Source organism: Balaenoptera physalus (assembly GCF_965194825.1).
Source record: "Balaenoptera physalus genome assembly, chromosome: 2".
NCBI classification, from domain to species: domain Eukaryota; kingdom Metazoa; phylum Chordata; class Mammalia; order Artiodactyla; family Balaenopteridae; genus Balaenoptera; species Balaenoptera physalus.
Window position 1 is genome coordinate 17,331,735 of NC_138883.1, and position 19,689 is coordinate 17,351,423.

The following is a 19,689-nucleotide window of genomic DNA, read 5'->3' on the forward strand; positions in this document are numbered from 1 at the left end:
GATGAGGATATACAGATATAAAATTAGCTCATGAAAAAGTGCTAAATATTATTAGTCAATAGAGAAATTCAAATTAAAACCACAGTATGATACACTACAAGTTCATAAAAAGCAATAAAAAAAAGTCGTGATTAGATGAAGTCTTGGTGAGGACGTACAGTATGTAGAACTACCATACATATTGGTGGAAATGGAAAATGATACAACTTCTTTGCAGAACCATTCGACAGTTTCTTAAAAGTTAAATACACAGTTATCATACATCCCAGCCATTTCACTCCTAGGTCATTATCCAACGTAAATGAAAATTGATGTTCACACCATAAATTGTATGTAAATACTTGTAAAGGATTTATTCATAATTACCCCAAACTGGAATTAAACCAAATGGACTTCAGTGGATGAATGGATAAATAAATGACTAAGGTACTTCCGTTTAATGGAATGCTCCTCAGCAATAAAAATGGATGGATTACTGATACACACTGATTCACAGTGTTATAAATTATGCAATTAATGTTTATATGTGTGTATTGTGCGTGTGTTATATGGATGGAGCTCTAATCTACAAATGGGCAAAAGGGTAATTTTGGAGGTTGATGGAACTATTTTATATCAAACTTATACAAAAGTGTGTGTTCGTCAAAATTCATAGAATTGTGCACACTAAAAAGGCTGAATTTTAGTGTATTAAATTATACTTTAATAAACGTTCCTAGACAAAAACCTGACCAAAAACCTAAACAGAGTGAACTGGAAAATAATACACAATTCAACATGTCAATACTCAGCATGACACTAGGGGCTACAATTAAACAGTCAGATGCTTATATTTGTGTAGTTTGCTACAAATGCACAGTGGTACAGGTGTGATGTACTGACAACTCAAATACTACAAAGTGTTGCCATTAAAGGTTTGATTTTCTGAAATGATGAACAATTCTTGGTAAGCTTAAAAATTAAGGATAACATTTCCATATTTTATGTAGGAGTTACATTTCTAGAAAACTCAACGTATATTAAAACCTGTAACAATGTTTAGTTTTGATATGAGAATAGAATTCAATTCTAGGCTCATAAATAAAATGAGTACCATGTGGTGATTTAAAGTACAGACTTTCTAAGCCAGATTTCTTGGGCTCAGATCATGGCTCTCCTACTTTCCAGCTTTGCGACTTTGGGCAAATCACTTAAATCTCTGTGTGCCTCAGTTTTCTCATCTGTAAAATGGAAATGGTAATATTAGTCCAGTTGGGTTTTATGAGGATTAAATCACATCATTTGTCAAGCACTTAGAAAGTGCCTTGCCCATACGAAGTGCTAGATGCATTCTCTAGGAATTTGGATCCTGGTTCAAAACCTGTATGTTTTTTCAGACCTGATTATAGGCAATTATAAAGGCTACACTTGGTAGGCCTCCCAGGGGAAAGCTGCCTTCCTCACACCCGACTTGGTGCACAGCAAGACCATTAACATTTCCTGAAGGGAGATGCAGTCAAGGACTCAGGCCCCACTAGCCAGCCATGCTCTTACACCAGTTGCATCCTAGCCCAGACGTCTTCATTCCCAGGTTCCATTTGCCTGGGGCAAAGATCCTTTTCAGGCAAAGGGAAAGGGGAAGGAGGAAACCTCAAAGACACTTTTCTCCACTTTGACTCAGTACCCAGAACATTTTTACTCCTGGTTCTTCCTCCTTAGATACCACAAACTTAGGGTACCTAAAACTGCCCAAGCCTTTTGTTTGGAGTCTCCCTTGACAGTGGGATGATCTCCAAGTCTTTGCTCATCCACCTGACTCTCCACCAGTATGAAATCAGGAGACCTGACGTGTTCTCAAGTTCATACTCTTGCTTATGTCTTCACCATGAGTGATTAAAGGCTTAACAGTTTCATTTTTGGTTTTTAGCTTTAATTGGCTACTCTGATACCTGACAGCTCAGCTCTCTCTCTCTCCCAGCTTAACTGAGTTATGACATTCTCTTAGTTATAATTAATATTATTACAATTATAATTATTCCCATTATTGTATACAATTATACACAATCAATCAATCTGTTAAAAGCTATATCTGGCCAGATATTTGAAAGTCCTACAGAACACTGAAAATAGCTTTGTTGTATTAGAGCACCCAATGTGTTGCATTACCTTAGCATTTCTGGCCTAAACCCACTAAAAGCTAGGAACACACTAAATTCCTGGTGACTAGGAAAAATATCTGGAGATATACTTTAGCTGTGAGGCATCATTTAAGATTTGAAAGTGTATGTTTTACACATCAATGAAGGCCTAAGAACGATGGCTACAGTTGAAATGAGTCAAACAAACATTAAGAGGACTTGAAAATGAAAATGAAATTGCCACATAATTTAGGTTTTTTTGGTTGAAAAAGACAAATTCATTTTCCTTCACAGGTGATTTCAAATAAGTTCGAGGTGAAGACTGCTTTTGGAATTAAATACATTTTTGGTTTCATGTAGAATTTTGAAAATATTATGTTCATACTCTTGGAATTGTTAGTGATGTCTGAAATAGGCCATATAAAAATTGTTACCATGGTCAAAATGGCCTTAAAGAAATTTCATGTCTGCATGTTATCTATAATCGGAATAAGTTTTATTTATCAGAGCAAGCACAAACCTGAGACTCAGAGCATCTGAATCTCAGACTAGGCCCTGATGAAAATGAAGTAGGTATCTTATCCAGTGCAAGATACTTGTTATTCAGTGATCAGAAAACTGTGGAGTGAGTGCCTTCTAAACACTCAGCCAGAGGACACAAAGGCACATAAAATAAGTTCTATTATGAAGACATTGATAATCTAGTTGCAAAGACATTATATAACCACAGAATGAATAATACATATTTTAAATAATGATGAACATAGCTATTCTCAAGTGATATCAAATAAGTGATTTGAGAGTTGAGTAGAACAAGTAATTAGTTTGGCACAAGCCAAAGCAGAGAAGAGTGGAGACTGCCATCTTCCCCAGAGAGACAACTTTCCCTTTCTGCAAGCAGGAGAGTATTACACAGATGGAAGACAGTGAGGAAGACAGTTAATCAATTTAAGTATAGTACCTCCAAAAAAAGTTCCCTGGAACACTTTTCCAAAGGTTAATCCCTGGGTGAGTGGATATGTAGGAACTTTGTTATTATTATTTTTACAAGAGTTTTGTAAATCTAAAATTATTCCAAAATAAGAAGTTTAACAATAATAAAGTATTAATAGACATGGATTACAAGTGTTAAATTATACAGAACTCTTTTAAATCCATGCTGAAATAAATGAATGAATGAATAAATTAATAGATAAATTGTTTAATGAGTAGAGGAATATTTATATATTCTCAAATTCCTCTCCACACACACTTATTAATTACAAAGGGCAAAATAGTAATTTGATATTGGAGGAGCCTGGCAGACACCTTCTTAATGAAGACATCAAAGGTAACATCATCTGTCATGTGATAGGATACAATGAAAATGCAGCATTACTTCTGTGATATTCTTGTCAAACGTGCATAACACAAATATAACTAGACAAATTTAAACATGCAAATGGAGGGATATTTTACAAAATAACTGATGCCAAATCTTCAGGGTCCAAGCAAAGCAGGTATATTAGTAGAAGACAATAGGGAGTAAGAGGGACTGTGAAAATTGCACAGTGAATGACTTGACAAAGGAAGGCAAATATATTTTTAAGAATTGGTGGGTAAAATTAAACCTCTGACAAAAACATAATAACCACAACTAATACTTATTGTGAACTTACTCTGCTCCAGGCTCTATAATGCAGAATTTCAGTAGACTCTGGAAACAGGCTGTCTAGTCTGAGACCCAACTCTTATGCCTGCTAGCTGTGATACTTTGGTCACATTACTGAAACTCTCTGAGCCTCAACTTCCTCATCTGAAAGATGGAAGTAATAATAATATTACCTATAGTATTGTTGTAAGGATTCAAAGGGTGAGTACATGGTAAATATATAAAATATTGTCTCGCACATGGAACCCCTTCCCCAGCCAAAACAAAAACAAAACAAAACAACAACAAAAAACAAAACACAACAACACCTGCTGGATCCATTTACAAATGAGGACACATGCACAGAAAGTTTTACGAAATAGTCCAAGGTCACTCTGCTAATTAGTGTCAGGCTACTACTTGGACCTAAACAGTTCGGGACCAAATCTTAATTGCTACTGTCTTCTACAGGCATGAAAATATCTATATGAAAAATACTATATTTTGATATAAAAGTTGTTAAAAGTAGTCTCTGCTCTCAGTGAGTGTGTAGTCCTCAGGAAGAAATTAGGTATAAACGTAAAATGGCAACTAACAGTCTCAAAATACTGCAGGAGATTTTTTTTCTTACAGAAATTAAAGTAAGTAAATTTGATTTGAATATAACAAATATATTCATGAAGAAGTGGGATTGGATCTGTCCTTTCAAATAGCAATACAAAGGAGAAGAAGAAGGGTATATATTTCTAATTCACTGGTTATTGACAAAATGCTATATTTGGGGCATTTTTCTCTACATATCACCACAACTGAGTGAATGTACACTATAGAATCCATCTATTCTGTAGGTATTACTAGATGTTAAAATTAACTACTGGTACTGTGATGTCTATTGAGACCTTTGGGGCACTATCTTATTTTCAATGTCTATTCTTTGCAGAGCAAAGTTTATTTATAATTAAGCAATTTATTTTTTATCCATTTACCTCTAATGCCTTATTCAAGAACTGTATTGATATTTTGATTTCAAAATTCCACCTCACTGTCTAAGTTCTGGGAGCTTGGCCATTCTTGTATATAGCCACAAGTTGATACTCCTGGGGAGGAATTCAATTAATTTTTTTAAATTATGAAAGTAAGTATGTTTATTGTAGAAAAAAATGAACTACCATTAATTGAAACTACTACAGTTAAAAATAAAATCACCTATAACATTATTGCCTAAGGGCGATGACTAGTAATTACACAGGATATATTTTTTTCCAAAATTTCACTTTTAATGTAGACTTTCTCTTTGTGTCTAAATATGCATACATATAATACTTTTCCAAAGTTGGTTTCACATTCTATATAATGTTTTGCAGGATATCTTTTCACTTAGCATGAAATCATGCACCTTTTTCACTTGATTTAATAATATTCATCTTGTACACCTTTTGAAGGCTGCTTAGCATAGGAAAGGAATCAATAGGAAGCCACACACACACACATATACAGAGAGACAGAGAGAGAGCAGGGATACCCACTTACTATATTCAGATCCTTAGAAACACTGTAGGGTTGCCACATGAGTGACTGTTTTCTTGTTTTATTGACCTAAAAAGAGCAGATGATGTGGTTTTAAAGGTCTTTGAATAGCACACATTAAAACAGCTATGTTCTGTTCAGTTTATACTAAAGCACCTCTCCTTCCCTTGAAAAAAAAATTCTAAAAGTAACCTTTATGGATTATTGGAACACTATGTCCCTGTGTGTGCTTATTTTCTTACCAATGCCACCTGAACTAATGAAAGCTACTTAATTTATCTTTATTCATGGTGCATAAACCCATTAGCCTCCAGGATTCATCAGTGAGATTAGGTCACTACGGAGTCCAAACTAGTAAAGTAGTAAATTATTTAGCAAAGTGAGAGGCACTTGGACCTAATTCTTTGAGACAGTTAAACAAGACTGATTAAAGCAACAAAATGAACATTGTGAAAAATGATTTTTCCCGTGGCAGGACTGAAGGCAACATTTTTTCATATATACCTCTTCCTAACTTCTGTGATTTAAGTAAATCATCTTTCTTTATTATAAGGGAGTTTCTGGGTAGTTCCATCCTTGTCTCTCTTGTTCAAATTATTTTTTTCTTTCATATTTTAGTTATATAGAGTAGTAGTTAAAACGACTTAAAATTTAAGAATGATTCTGTATTTTAAAACAATTTGAGGGGTGGAGCTTCACGATGGCAGAAGAGTAAGACCTGGAGATCACCTTCCTCCCCACAAATACATCAGAAATACATCTACACATGGAACAACTCCTACAGAACACCTACTGAACGCTGGCAGAAGACCTCAGACCTCCCAAAAGGTAAGAAACTCCCCACGTACCTGGGTAGGGCAAAAGAAAAAAGAAAAAACAGAGACAAAAGAATAGGGACGGGACCCACACCAGTGGGAGGGAGCCGTGAAGGAGGAAAGATTTCCACGCACTAGGAAGCCCCTTTGCGGGCGGAGACTGCGGGTGGCGGAGGGGGAAGCTTTGGAGCCACGGAGGAGAGCGCAGCCACAGGGGTGTGGAGGGCAAAGCAGAGAGATTCCCGCACAGAGGATCAGTGCCGACCAGCACTCACCAGCCCGAGAGGCTTGTCTGCTCAGCTGCCGGGGCGGGTGGGGCTGGGAGCTGAGGCTTGGGCTTAGGTGGGATCACAGGGAGAGGACTGGGGTTGGCGGCATGAACACAGCCTGAAGGGGTTAGCGCACCACGGCTAGCCGGGAGGGAGTCCGGGAAAAATCTGGAGCTGCCGAAGAGACAAGAGACTTTTTCTTGCCTCTTTGTTTCCTGGTGCGCGAGGAGAGGGGATTCAGAGTGCCGCCTAAACGAGCTCCAGAGACGGGCGCGAGCCGCGGCGATCAGCGCGGACCCCAGAGACGGGCGTGAGACGCTAAGGCTGCTGCTGCCGCCACCAAGACGCCTGTGTGCGAGCGCAGGTCACTCTCCACACCGCCCCTCCCGGGAGCCTGTGCAGCCCGCCACCACCAGGGTCCCGTGATCCAGGGACAACTTCCGCGGGAGAACGCACGGCGCGCCTTGGGCTGCTGCAAAGTCACGACGCCTCTGACGCCGCAGGCTCGCCCCATCTCCTCAATACCCCTCCCTCCCTGTGGCCTGGGTGAGCCAGAGCCCCCGAAGCAGCTGCTCCTTTAACCCTGTCCTGTCTGAGCAAAGAACAGACGCCCTCAGGCGACCTACACGCAGAGGCGGGGCCAAATCCAAAGCTGAACCCTGGGAGCTGTGCGAACAAAGAAGAGAAAGGGAAATCTCTCCCAGTAGCCTCAGGAGCAGTGGATTAAATCTCCACAATCAACTTGATGTACCTGCATCTGTGGAATACCTGAATAGACAACAAATCATCCCAAATTGAGGAGGTGGACTTTGGGAGCAAGATATATTATTTTTTTCCCTTTCTTTCTGTGAGTGTGTATGTGTATGCTTCTGTGTGAGATTTTGTCTGTACAGCTCTGCTTTTACCATTTGTCCTAGGGTTCTGTCTATCCGTTTTTTTTTGTTTTGTTTTTTAGTATATTTTTTAGCACTTATTATAATTAGTGGATTTGTATTTTGGTTTGGTTGCTCTCTTCTTTCTTTCTTTCTTTTTTTTTTATTACTTAAATTTTTTTAAAATAATTATTCTTTATTTTAATAACTTTATTTTATTTATTTTATTTTATTTTATTTTATCTTCTTCTTTCTTTCTTTCTTTCTTTCTTTCTTTTGTTTTCTCCCTTTTATTAAGAGCCATGTGGATGACAGGCTTTTGGTGCTCCAGCCAGGCTGTGCCTCTGAGGTGGGAGAGCAAAGCTCAGAACACTGGTCCAAAGAGACCTCCCAGCTCCACATAATATCAAAGGGCAAAAGTCTCCCAGAGATCTCCATCTCAAAGCCAAGCCCCAGCTCCACTCAACGACCAGCAAGCTGCAGTGCTGGACACCCTATGCCAAACAACTAGGAAGACAGCAACACAACCCCACCCATTAGCAAAGAGGCTGCCTAAAATCATTATAAGGCCACAGACACCCCAAACCGCACCACCAGACGTGGACTTGCCCACCAGAAAGACAAGATCCAGCCTCATCCACCAGAACACAGGCACTAGTCCCCTCCACCAGGAAGCCTACACAATGAACTGAACCAAACTTAGCCACTAGGACAGACACCAAAAACAATGGAAACTACAAACCTGCAGCCTGTGAAAAGGAGACCCCAAACACAATAAGTTAAGCAAAATGAGAAGACAGAGGAACACACAGCAGATGAAGGAGCAAGGCAAAACCCCACCAGACCTAACAAATGAAGAGGAAATAGGCAGTCTACCTGAAAAAGAATTCAGAATAATGATAGTAAAGATGATCCAAAAACTTGGAAATAGAATGGAGAAAATACAAGAAATGTTTAACAAGGACCTAGAAGAACTAAAGAGCAAACAAACAAGGATGAACAACACAATAAATGAACTTAAAAATTCTGTAGAAGGAATCAGTAGCAGAATAACTGAGGCAAAAGAACGGATAAGTGACCTGGAAGATAAAATATTGGAAATAACTACTGCAGAGCAGAATAAAGAAAAAAGAATGAAAAGAATTGAGGACAGTCTCAGAGACCTCTGGGACAACATTAAATGCACCAACATTCGAATTATAGGGGTCCCAGAAGAAGAAGAGAAAAAGAAAGGGACTGAGAAAATATTTGAAGACATTATAGTTGAAAACTTCCTTAATATGGAAAAGGAAATAGTTAATCAAGTCCAGGAAGTATAGAGAGTCCTATACAGGATAAATCCAAGGAGAAACATGGCAAGACACATATTAATCAAACTATCAAAAATTAAATACAAAGAAAAAATATTAAAATCAGCAAAGTAAAAACAGCAAATAACACACAAGGGAATCCCCATAAGGTTAACAGCTGATCTTTCAGCAGAAATTAAGCCAGCCAGAAGGGAGTGGCAGGACATATTTAAAGTGATGAAGAAAAAGCTACAACCAAGATTACTCTACCAACCAAGGATCTCATTTAGCTTGACGTAGAAATTAAAACTTTTACAGACAAGCAAAAGCTAAGAGAATGCAGCACCACCAAACCAGCTTTACAACAAATGGTAAAGGAACTTCTCTAGGCAGGAAACACAAGAGAAGGAAAAGACTTACAATAACAAACCCAAAAAATTAAGAAAATGGTAACAGGAACATACATATCAATAATTACCTAAAATGTAAATGGATTAAATGCTCCAACCAAAAGGCATAGGCTGGCTGAATGGAAACAAAAACAAGACCCGTATATATGCTGTCTACAAGAGACCCACTTCAGACCTAGGGACACATGCAGACTGAAAGTGAGGGGATGGAAAAAGGTATTCCATGCAAATGGAAATGAAAAGAAAGCTGAAGTAGCAATTCTCATATCAGACAAAATAGACTTTAAAACAAAGACTATTACAAGAGACAAACAAGAACACTACATAATAATCAAGGGATCAATCCATGAAGAAGATATAACAATTGTAAATATTTATGCATCCAACATAGAAGCATCTCAATACATAAGGCAAATGCTAACAACCATAAAAGGGGAAATTGACAGTAACACAATAATAGTAGGGGACTTTAATACCCCACTTTCACCAATGGACAGATCATCCAAAATGAAAATAAATCAGGAAACACAAGCTTTAAATGACACATTAAAAAAGATGGACTTAATTGATATTTATATGACATTCCTTCCAAAAACAACAGAATACACATTCTTCTCAAGTGCTCATGGAACATTCTCCAGGATAGATCATATCTTGGGTCAGAAATCAAGCCTTGGTAAATTTAAGAAAATTGAAATCGTATCAAGTATCTTTTCCAACCACAACACTCTGAGACTAGATATCAATTACAGGAAAAAATCTGTAAAAAATACAAACACATGGAAACTAAACAATACACTACTGAATAACCAAGAGATCACTGAAGAAATCAAAGAGGAGATCAAAAAATACCTAGAAACAAATGACAATGAAAACACAACGACTCAAAACCTATGGGATGCAGCAAAAGCAGTTCTAAGAGGGAAGTTTATAGCAATACAAGCCTACCTGAAGAAACAGGAAACATCTCAAACAAACCACCAAACCTTACACCTAAAGCAATTAGAGAAACAACAACAACAACAACAAAAAAAAACCCAAAGACAGCAGAAGGAAAGAAATCATAAAGATCAGATCAGAAATAAAAGGAAATGAAGGAAACTATAGCAAAGGTCAATAAAACTAAAAGCTGGTTCTTTGAGAAGATAAACAAAATTGATAACCCATTAGCCAGAGTCATCAAGAAAAAAAGGGAGAAGACTCATATCAATAGAATTAGAAATGAAAAAGGAGAAGTAACAACTGACACTGTAGAAATACAAAGGATCATGAGAGATTACTACAAGCAGCTATATGCCAATAAAATGGACAACCTGGAAGAAATGGACAAATTCTTAGAAATGCACAACCGAGACTGAACCAGGAAGAAAAAGAAAATATTAACAGACCTATCACAAGCACTGAAATTGAAACTGTGGTTAAAAATCTTCCAACAAACAAAATCCCAGGACCAGATGGCTTCACAGGTGAATTCTATCAAACATTTAGAGAAGAGCTAACACCTATCCTTCTCAAACTCTTCCAAAATATAGCAGAGGGAGGAACACTCCCACACTCATTCTACGAGGCCACCATCACCCTGATACCCAAACCAGACAAAGATGTCACAAAGAAAGAAAACTACAGGCCAATATCACTGATGAACATAGATGCAAAACTACTCAACAAAATACTAGCAAACAGAATCCAACAGCAAATTAAACGGCTCATACACTATGATCAAATGGGGTTTATCCCAGGAATGCAAGGATTCTTCAATATATGCAAATCAATCAATGGGATACACCATATTAACAAATTGAAGGAGAAAAAACATATGATCATCTCAATAGATGCAGGGAAACCTTTCAACAAAATTCAATACCCATTTATAATAAAAAGCCTCCAGAAAGTAGGCATGGAGGGAACTTTCCTCAACATAATAAAAGCCATATATGATAAACCCACAGCCAACATCATCCTCAATGGTGAAAAACTGAAACCATTTCCACTAAGAACAGGAACAAAATAAGGTTACCCACTCTCACCACTTTTACTCAACATAGTTTTGGAAGTTTTAGCCACAGCTATCAGAGAAGAAAAAGAACTAAAAGAAATCCAAATAGGAAAAGAAGAAGTAAAGCTGTAACTGTTTGCAGATGACATGATACTATACATAGAGAATCCTAAAGATGCTACCAGAAACCTCCTAGAGCTAATCAATGAATTTGGTAAAGTAGCAGGATACAAAATTAATGCACAGAAATCTCTTGCATTCCTATACACTAATGACAAAAATCTGAAAGTGAAATTAAGAAAACACTCCCATTTTCCATTGCAACAAAAAGAATAAAATATCTGGGAATAAACCTACCTAAGGAGACAAAAGACCTGTATGCAGAAAATTATAAGACACTGATGAAAGAAATTAAAGATGATACATATAGATGGAGAGATATACCATGTTCTTGGATTGGAAGAATCAACATTGTGAAAATGACTATACTATCCAAACCAATCTACAGATTCAATGTAATCCCTATCAAACTACAAATGGCCTTTTTCACAGAAGTAGAACAAAAAATTTCACAGTTTGTATGGAAACACAAAAGACCCCAAATAGCCAAAGCAATCTTGAGAAAGAAAAACAGAGATGGAGGAATCAGGCTTCCTGACTTCAGACTATATTACAAAGCTACAGTAATCAAGACAGTAAGTTACTGGCCCAAAAACAGAAATATAGATCAATGGAACAGGATAGAAAGCCCAGAGATAAACCCATGCACATATGGTCACCTATCTTTGATAAACGAGGCAAGAATATACAATGGAGAAAAGACAGCATCTTCTATAAGTGGTGCTGGGAAAACTGGACAGCTATATGTAAAAGAATGAAATTAGAACACTCCCTAACACCATACACAAAAGTAAACTCAAAATGGATTAAAGACCTAAATGTAAGGCCAGACACTATCAAGCTCTTAGAGGAAAACATAGGCAGAATACCCTATGACATAAATCACAGCAAAATCCTTTTTGACCCACCTCCTAGAGAAATGGAAATAAAAACAAAAATAAACAAATGGGACCTCATGAAGCTTAAAAGCTTTTGAACAGCAAAGGAAACCATACATAAGACGAAAAGACTACCCTCAGAACGGGAAAAAATTATTTGCAAATGAAGCAACTGACAAAGGATTCATCTCCAAATTTACAAGCAGCTCATGCAGCTCAATATCAAAAAAACAAACAACCCAATCCAAAAATCGGCAGAAGACCTAAATAGACATTTCTCTAAAGAAGATATACAGATTGCCAATAACACATGAAAGAATGCTCAACATCATTAATCATTAGAGAAATGCAAATCAGAACTACAATCAGATATCATTTCACACTGGCCATCATCAAAAAATCTACAAACAGTAAATGCTGAAGAAAGTGTGGAGAAAAGGGAATCCTCTTGTACTGTTGGTGTGAATGTAAATTGATACAGCCACTATGGAAAACAGTATGGAGCTTCCTTAAAAAACTAAGAATAGAACTACCATACGACCCAGCAATCCCACTACTGGGCATATACCCTGAGATAACCATAATTAAAAAAGAGTTGTGTACTAAAATGTTCATTGCAGCTCTATTTACCATAGCCACGACATGGAAGCAACCTAAATGTCCATCAACAGTTGAATAGATAAAGAAGATGTGGCACATATATACAATGGAATATTACTTAGCCATAAAAAGAAAAGAAATTGAGTTATTTGTAGTGAGGTGGATGGACCTAGAGTCTGACATACAGAGTGAAGTAAGTCAGAAAGAGAAAAACAAATACCGTATGCTAACACATATATGGAATCCAAGAAAAAAAAAAGAAAAAAGGTCATGAAGAACCTAGGGGCAAGATAGGAATAAAGACACAGACCTACTAGAGAATGGACGTGAGGATACAGGGAGGGGGAAGGGTAAGCTGGGACAAAGTGAGAGAGTGGCATTGACATACATACACTACCAAACGTAAAATAGATAGCTACTGGGAAGCAGGCACATAGCACAGGGAGATCAGTTCAGTGTTTGTGACCACCTAGAGGGGTGGGATAGGGAGGGTCGGAGGGAGGGAGACGCAAGAGGGAAGAGATATGGGGACATATGTATATGCATAACTGATTCACTTTATTATAAAGCAGAAACTAACACACCATTGTAAAGCAATTATACTCAAATAAAGATGTTAAAAAATAAATAAAACAATTTGATTAAAAGGTCAAGGAAAATACTATGTATAACACAGTTTATATTTTATAATCTATAGAGTATATGTATGTGTATAAATATTATAATACAAAACAATTCATGTATAAATTTGACTTAGCATTTATATAGCAATTAGAGTAATTTGTAATATATTCCTTATTATCTACTCATAATAATGATTTGAAAAGGGATTCCACCTCTCAGAAAATGCTTGTGTTCTGTTAGAGCCAGTCAATATGAAAGGGATTTTTTTCCCTTCCATTTTTATAAGATGGAAATATTTCACTTTAATTATCTATGTATATATACTTAACACTTAACATAATACTGATATATCTTCAGTCTTAACAAACTTTTGAATAATGTCAAAAGCCAAGATTTTAATTAAGTCCTTCAAAACAATCACTTTGTCACTAAAGTGCTTCAGCTCCATATAATTCCTCAGGTTTCTAATATTAACTCACATTTTCTTTTAAGATTTCCCAATTAGATTCAAAAAGACCTTAGGACACACTAGCTGCTGAATAAATAGGAATTAAGTGAATGAAAGAATCAATGAATTACCTACCTGAATCTCAGACAATCCCTTCTTTGAACTCCTTCCTGGACTATATAGTCTCAGATAGTCCCTCTACTACTCAGTTAGCAAGTACAGTTTTCTACTTTACACAGATAGAATTCTGGATTTACAGCGTTTTCAACTTAAAAGGATATGAGATATTGTTGAGAAAAAGAATAGGAATCTTAGGAACACAGAAAAACTCAGTGAGTACTCCCAAGACATTCAGTAGCAAGGTTGAGACCTGAGGATGTTAGTATTTTCCCATATCTTTAGTTGGCCTTGTGTTATCCACTAGATTGCAATCTCATTAAGGCAAGAACATGCTTACTTATTTTTAGTGACCCCCATCATTACTTTGCACTAAGTGGCAGTGTTTTCCATAAGTGTCTCTTCATTGACTGCATACTTAAACAGTACCTCCATTACTGATAAATAAAAAGATGAATTTTTAGCTCAGTAAGAGAATACTTTTTAAATTGTATAAATAATAAAAATAATAGAAATAGAAGTAAGTATCCCCTTTCTTAAGGGAACCTCCTCTTCCTGCAAGTTTCCCAGCTTAGAATATGCCAACATCACTATCAATCTCCTTGCTCAAGCAAGAAACTTGGGTGTAACATTTGAAAGACATTTACCAAGGGGCGTGACAGTTTTATTGGCGCAGTCACTGTGATAATCCGTGGAGTTGGGCATTATATTAATTCACCTTTTTGTATACGTCTTGTACTTAAATAGAAATGTTTTAAACATATTTTTTCCTGAAAACCACGTTCTGACATCATGGCCCACACCCATATTCAGGTTTACATGACCCATAGGAGACATTACTATACATCGGGGAAGTCACTCTGTGTTCTTACCATCAGTCCATCCTTTAATACCCAGGAAACCAGCAGCACACAGTTAAAGGATAAATTGAGAGTCCATGGACTTGAATTTGTGAACTGACTCTCACACATACGATGTCATCTTGCCTAATAATTTAGTTTTCTTTGACTTGCACCTGTAGGTACAGAAGAGCTATCTGCAAAATAAATGAGAAAGCCTCAGTATTCACACCTTAAAATATAAAAACAATTGGGTAATGATAATCTTATTCTACAAAACAGGATAAAATGTCAAGCAAATACAAATTATGTACAATACTGCAGTGTTTGTTTAATTAGTGTTCCCGTGTTGTGGCCCATCTTACTATTTTAGTTGCATTATTACTTTGAAACATGGCAGCTATAAGACATGTATTTTGTAGATTCATAAATAACTAGCAAAACTGCCAAACTGTGATCAGTCTTATTGAGAACTGTAGGTGAGGATTTTTTTTTTTTGCATTCTTGAAAAAATATCTGAAAAACTGAGGTCACACTCATTTCAGCAAACTCCCACAAATATTTCCCATTAGTTATCTCATTATATCTACATTTATAATCTGCCAAAATGATAGTATACTAGCTTTATTTAATATTGTTCTCTCCTCCCTAGACTATATAATTTTTTGGCACATTGTAATGGACTTATTCTTAATACAAGAGAACTAATTATAATGGAAAATTGTTATTACGGAACAGATAACCTTGGTAATGCATTTTGGCTTCTCAGAATTGACAGTTCATAAAATGATTTCCATTTAATCTTCCTACTTTTCAAGTGGAATACTGAAGACATAAAATAATCACACTTACATAATATGTTATTAGAGACATTAATTTGTTGTATCATCTGTAAGATATTAAAAAAATAAACTAGAGAAAAATGAGATATTAAGGAAAGGTTGCTATTCACGTGGGTATATGTGAGTATATATGTATATTTTCTAATAGGTATGTATTAGAATATTAGACAGAGGGAGGTAACTAGGAATAAATTGCCTAGAGCAAGGATCAGAATGGCCTCTGTTATGTAAATACATTTTACAGGCACTCAGCCATGCTCATTCACTTATGAATTATCTATTTATTACATATTAATGGGTCCACATGTTGTCTATGAATTGAGAAGCTGTGACAGACACTCTATGACCCAGAAACTCAAAATTATTTACTACTGTCCCTTTATAGACACAAATTGTCAATTCCTGATATCAACAGTGGTTCTCAAACCGTGGTGTCCAGAACAGTAAGCATCATTGTAAGCTAGGAAATTGTTAGAAATACAGCACATTCTTCGGTTCTCCTTAAGACCTACTGAATCAATAACTCTGGGGGAGGGACCCTGCAACCTGGGTTTGAACAAGTCCTACAGTGGATTCTCATGTATGGCAATGTTTCGGAACCACTGCTCCAAGTAAACAACAAGTTTAAGAAAAGGGCAAGGAGACCAAGTCAGTAAGAAGTCCAGTTCCATGACACTGAACAACCACACACAGCTGATAGAAATTACATTTGCTGGGTCAAGAATTATTAGTGGGTACAAAGTTAGTTGCAACTGAAGATTAATGTATGGCACAAATTGTGGCCATTCTTCACACTTCCTGTGTTCCTAACCTAGTGCAAGCCACCATTGCCTCTGGCCCAGTCACTGCAAAAATAAAATCTAATCGGTCTTTTCAACCTTTCCGCTAGATAACAGTCCAGTGCCCCTTTGTAAATGTAAGTCAGCCCCATTCAAAATTATCCAAAGACAGCTCATAGTCATAAGATTAAAAAAAATAAATTCCTCTCTAGAGCTCCACTCCAGCCAAGCTATAATCTTGCTGTTCACTCTCCTGAGAATGCCCTTCTAAAAGATATTCTTACTATGGTATTTCAAAGATATCCTCATATGCTGAACTCTTCTAGATAAAAATCTTTTCTGAACACTTTATCTAAAATAGCTACCACCTTAAATGGATGAATCATATGGTACGTTCATTACATCTCAATAAATCTTCAAAAAAAAAAAAAGCTGATGGCTTCCTGCAATATCCAGTGTCACATGTGATTATGTTCACTTCTACACCATAAAATTAAATAACACACGATCTGTTCATAGCATGGTCACTGGGTTTTAGTAAGTGCTCAAAATTATTTACTATTAAGGTATATTTTATTATATATGTTTTATATTATTATATCATTACACAGTATTAAATGCTATGACTTCCATATGATCATACTTTATGATCTCTTCATGCTCGCCTTGTTTAAGCTGAACCCTAAAAGACATATTGTTGGTTAAGAGTTTTCTTAAATACAGATAGGAGAAAGAGATCAAGTTGAGTTGGCAGCCAGCAGTCAAAATATATTTTTTAAATGGCCCACCAATTTAAAAATGAGACAATGCACTTTCAGTCTGCTGAGAGATTTTTGGTCAGCCATTTTAGATTTAGAACACCGAGGCTATAATTTATTCAATATTCTTTGGGTATAACTGGCTTACAAAGTACTTGGATCTTCTCAATCTTTCTGCAACAATATAACTCATATCTGTACCATTATCATTTGCAAGGACACTTCACTCACCATTACCAACTATTTTGAATAATTGTATGTGTGGACTCATTTTTGTAAGAAAGAAGTCTAATATAAAGTAAAATACTAGTAAAATCCTTCAAGTGCCTCAAGTTTGAACAAATATTTTATTTTTAATGCCTTACGACTAATTCTTAGAGATGTGCAGTAAATTTCTCACAAATCTCTTAGGAAAAACAAATTGAGTTCTGTTAGGTTGGTGCCCCTATTTTCTGGTACTCTGAATAGCAAAGTTTCACTCAACACTTAAGCGTCTACTGTATAATTTAACTGTTTCCATATTATTGTTGGGAAAGGAGACTGTAGTAGAATACAATTGAAACTCCAGTCAATGCAGTTATCTTGAAAAAATATAAACTAGTAAAGTTGCAAGACTGCCTTTGTAAGCTTAAAAATGGATCTGATAATGTGGATAGCTTTTCTGGAAGACAGGTTCTTATTTAGTCCAGTGAAAGATTTTGTCTACACTCAGTAGCAGCTCAATGACAGATCAAGAAACAGATGTCAGAGATTCTAACCTCCTGTCTCTTATAGGCTCTATTTGGTTCTGTATTTCCTGTTGTCATTAGTTTTGTATTCTGATATTCTCACATTTATCATGAGGAAGCAGAAATATTAGAAGAAAACATATAAATATCACCATGAAATTAGCAATACATAGATAGCAGATAATAGCTTTTGAGGTATGTAACAGAAAAGTCAAAAGCATAATAAAGCGACAGAGGGATTTATCCCACCAGTATAATCACCATCAAGATTACTGAGCCATAAAAATTGCTTGACTAAAAAAAAAATGATTTTTAGTTAGTAATTGTACAACACTCAAACAAAAAATGTCTTACCCCATTCCCAAAAGTCATCTAATTAAAGAAAATTGTATCATTATCATAAGAATAGTTATTGATTGCTTAATTTACTTTGCTTAGCACTTTCTCTATATTATCTCATTTAATTTTTATACCCAGCATATAAAAAAGGAAAAACATCCCTATTCAACAAATGCCAAAGTGTTGAATAGAGAGGTAAAACAACTTGCTTGAAACATCTTAGTAAATGGAAGAGCAAGAGTTAAAACCCAATTCTACCTGACTTCAAATTTCTTGTCCATAGCTATTAAGTGGTATAATTTTCCAGTAGTTTTAGGAGGGGGGCCTTATGACTAAAAATTAAATAAAACAAAACAAAAACAAACAAACAAAAAGTATAGCTTAGTTCTTCACTCCATTTTGCCAGCATATCTCTGGCATTAGAAATTTTGAAAACTTGATGATACTTTCTTACTTACAAAATATTCTGGGGAACAAATGACTGTCAGAACAAGCAGATAAACAGAACATTTAGACTGCACCTACATGGATAAAATAAAGAGCATTACCACTTTATTCGACAAACATAAGAGAACAAAAAGAAACTTGTAGGGTCTAATTTTATTTCATGACATTTTATTTAAACCAGCAGCAATGTGATTGCCTTTCACTTCCTGGTGTGTAGACAGAATATCAAATGCAATGAGCAAATTCTTATAAACTACATAACATATTTGTGGAAAGAATTTGGTAACATGGAAAATATCTAAAGTTATTTTGAGTCTACCCATTTCTAAAGAAAAATAGAGCACACAATCTATTGTTAGAGGTAAGAAGTTCTCTAAATTATAAGGTTTTTGTTCCTCTAGGCCCTTGATAAAACTAAACATATTTTCAACATATTTTTGTAAATAGCAAAAATTGACTTATGCTTGGTCTTGCCTCCTTGCCTAACTTTCCTTGCCGCACATGGACATTGATGTCCAAGGTTTGAGGTGCAGTTTGTGGCTCCACAGGAACCAAGACTACCATGCCCTGAACACCTGGCCTTTCCTGGTTGGCTCTGTAATCCCGTCAGTGAAGGAGGAACACCTAAGCATTTTCAATTTTCCATGTATCAAAAATTGAACTAAAACAATTTTTGGCTCAAGGAGTACAGAAAATTTAGTTTACAGGAACAGATATGCAACCCCACTGCAATGTGCATGTAAAATACCTGAAAGACAGTGAGAGAGAAAGAAAAGATGACCTATACTCCAGACTAGCTATGAATTTGCAATCTGTGAATCTGTGTCAACTCAGGCAAGTGGTTTTCCTTCTGCAGCTTCACTTTCCAATTCTCTAAATTGATAATCAATACCATGAAGGCATTTTACTGTGAAGATTATATACATTTTACACAGAGAGGAACTACCAACGTCTGACACATGGTTCATCTTCTTTTAGACACCAGGACAATAGACATACAAACGAATTACCACTTCCCAGAGATGCTTCTATAAGTACCAAACTTACCTTGAGAATGACTTTCACCTCATGCCCTGAAGGCTTATTGTCCTTGCTTCCTTCTTTCATTCTTTCCTTTCCTCCTTCCTTCCTTCCTTCCTTCTTCCCTTCCTCTCTCCCTCCCCTCCTTCCTTCCATTCTTTCTTTCTTATTTTATTTTATTATTTTTCTGGTATTTTGATGCAGTGTTATGCTGGGATTCATTGC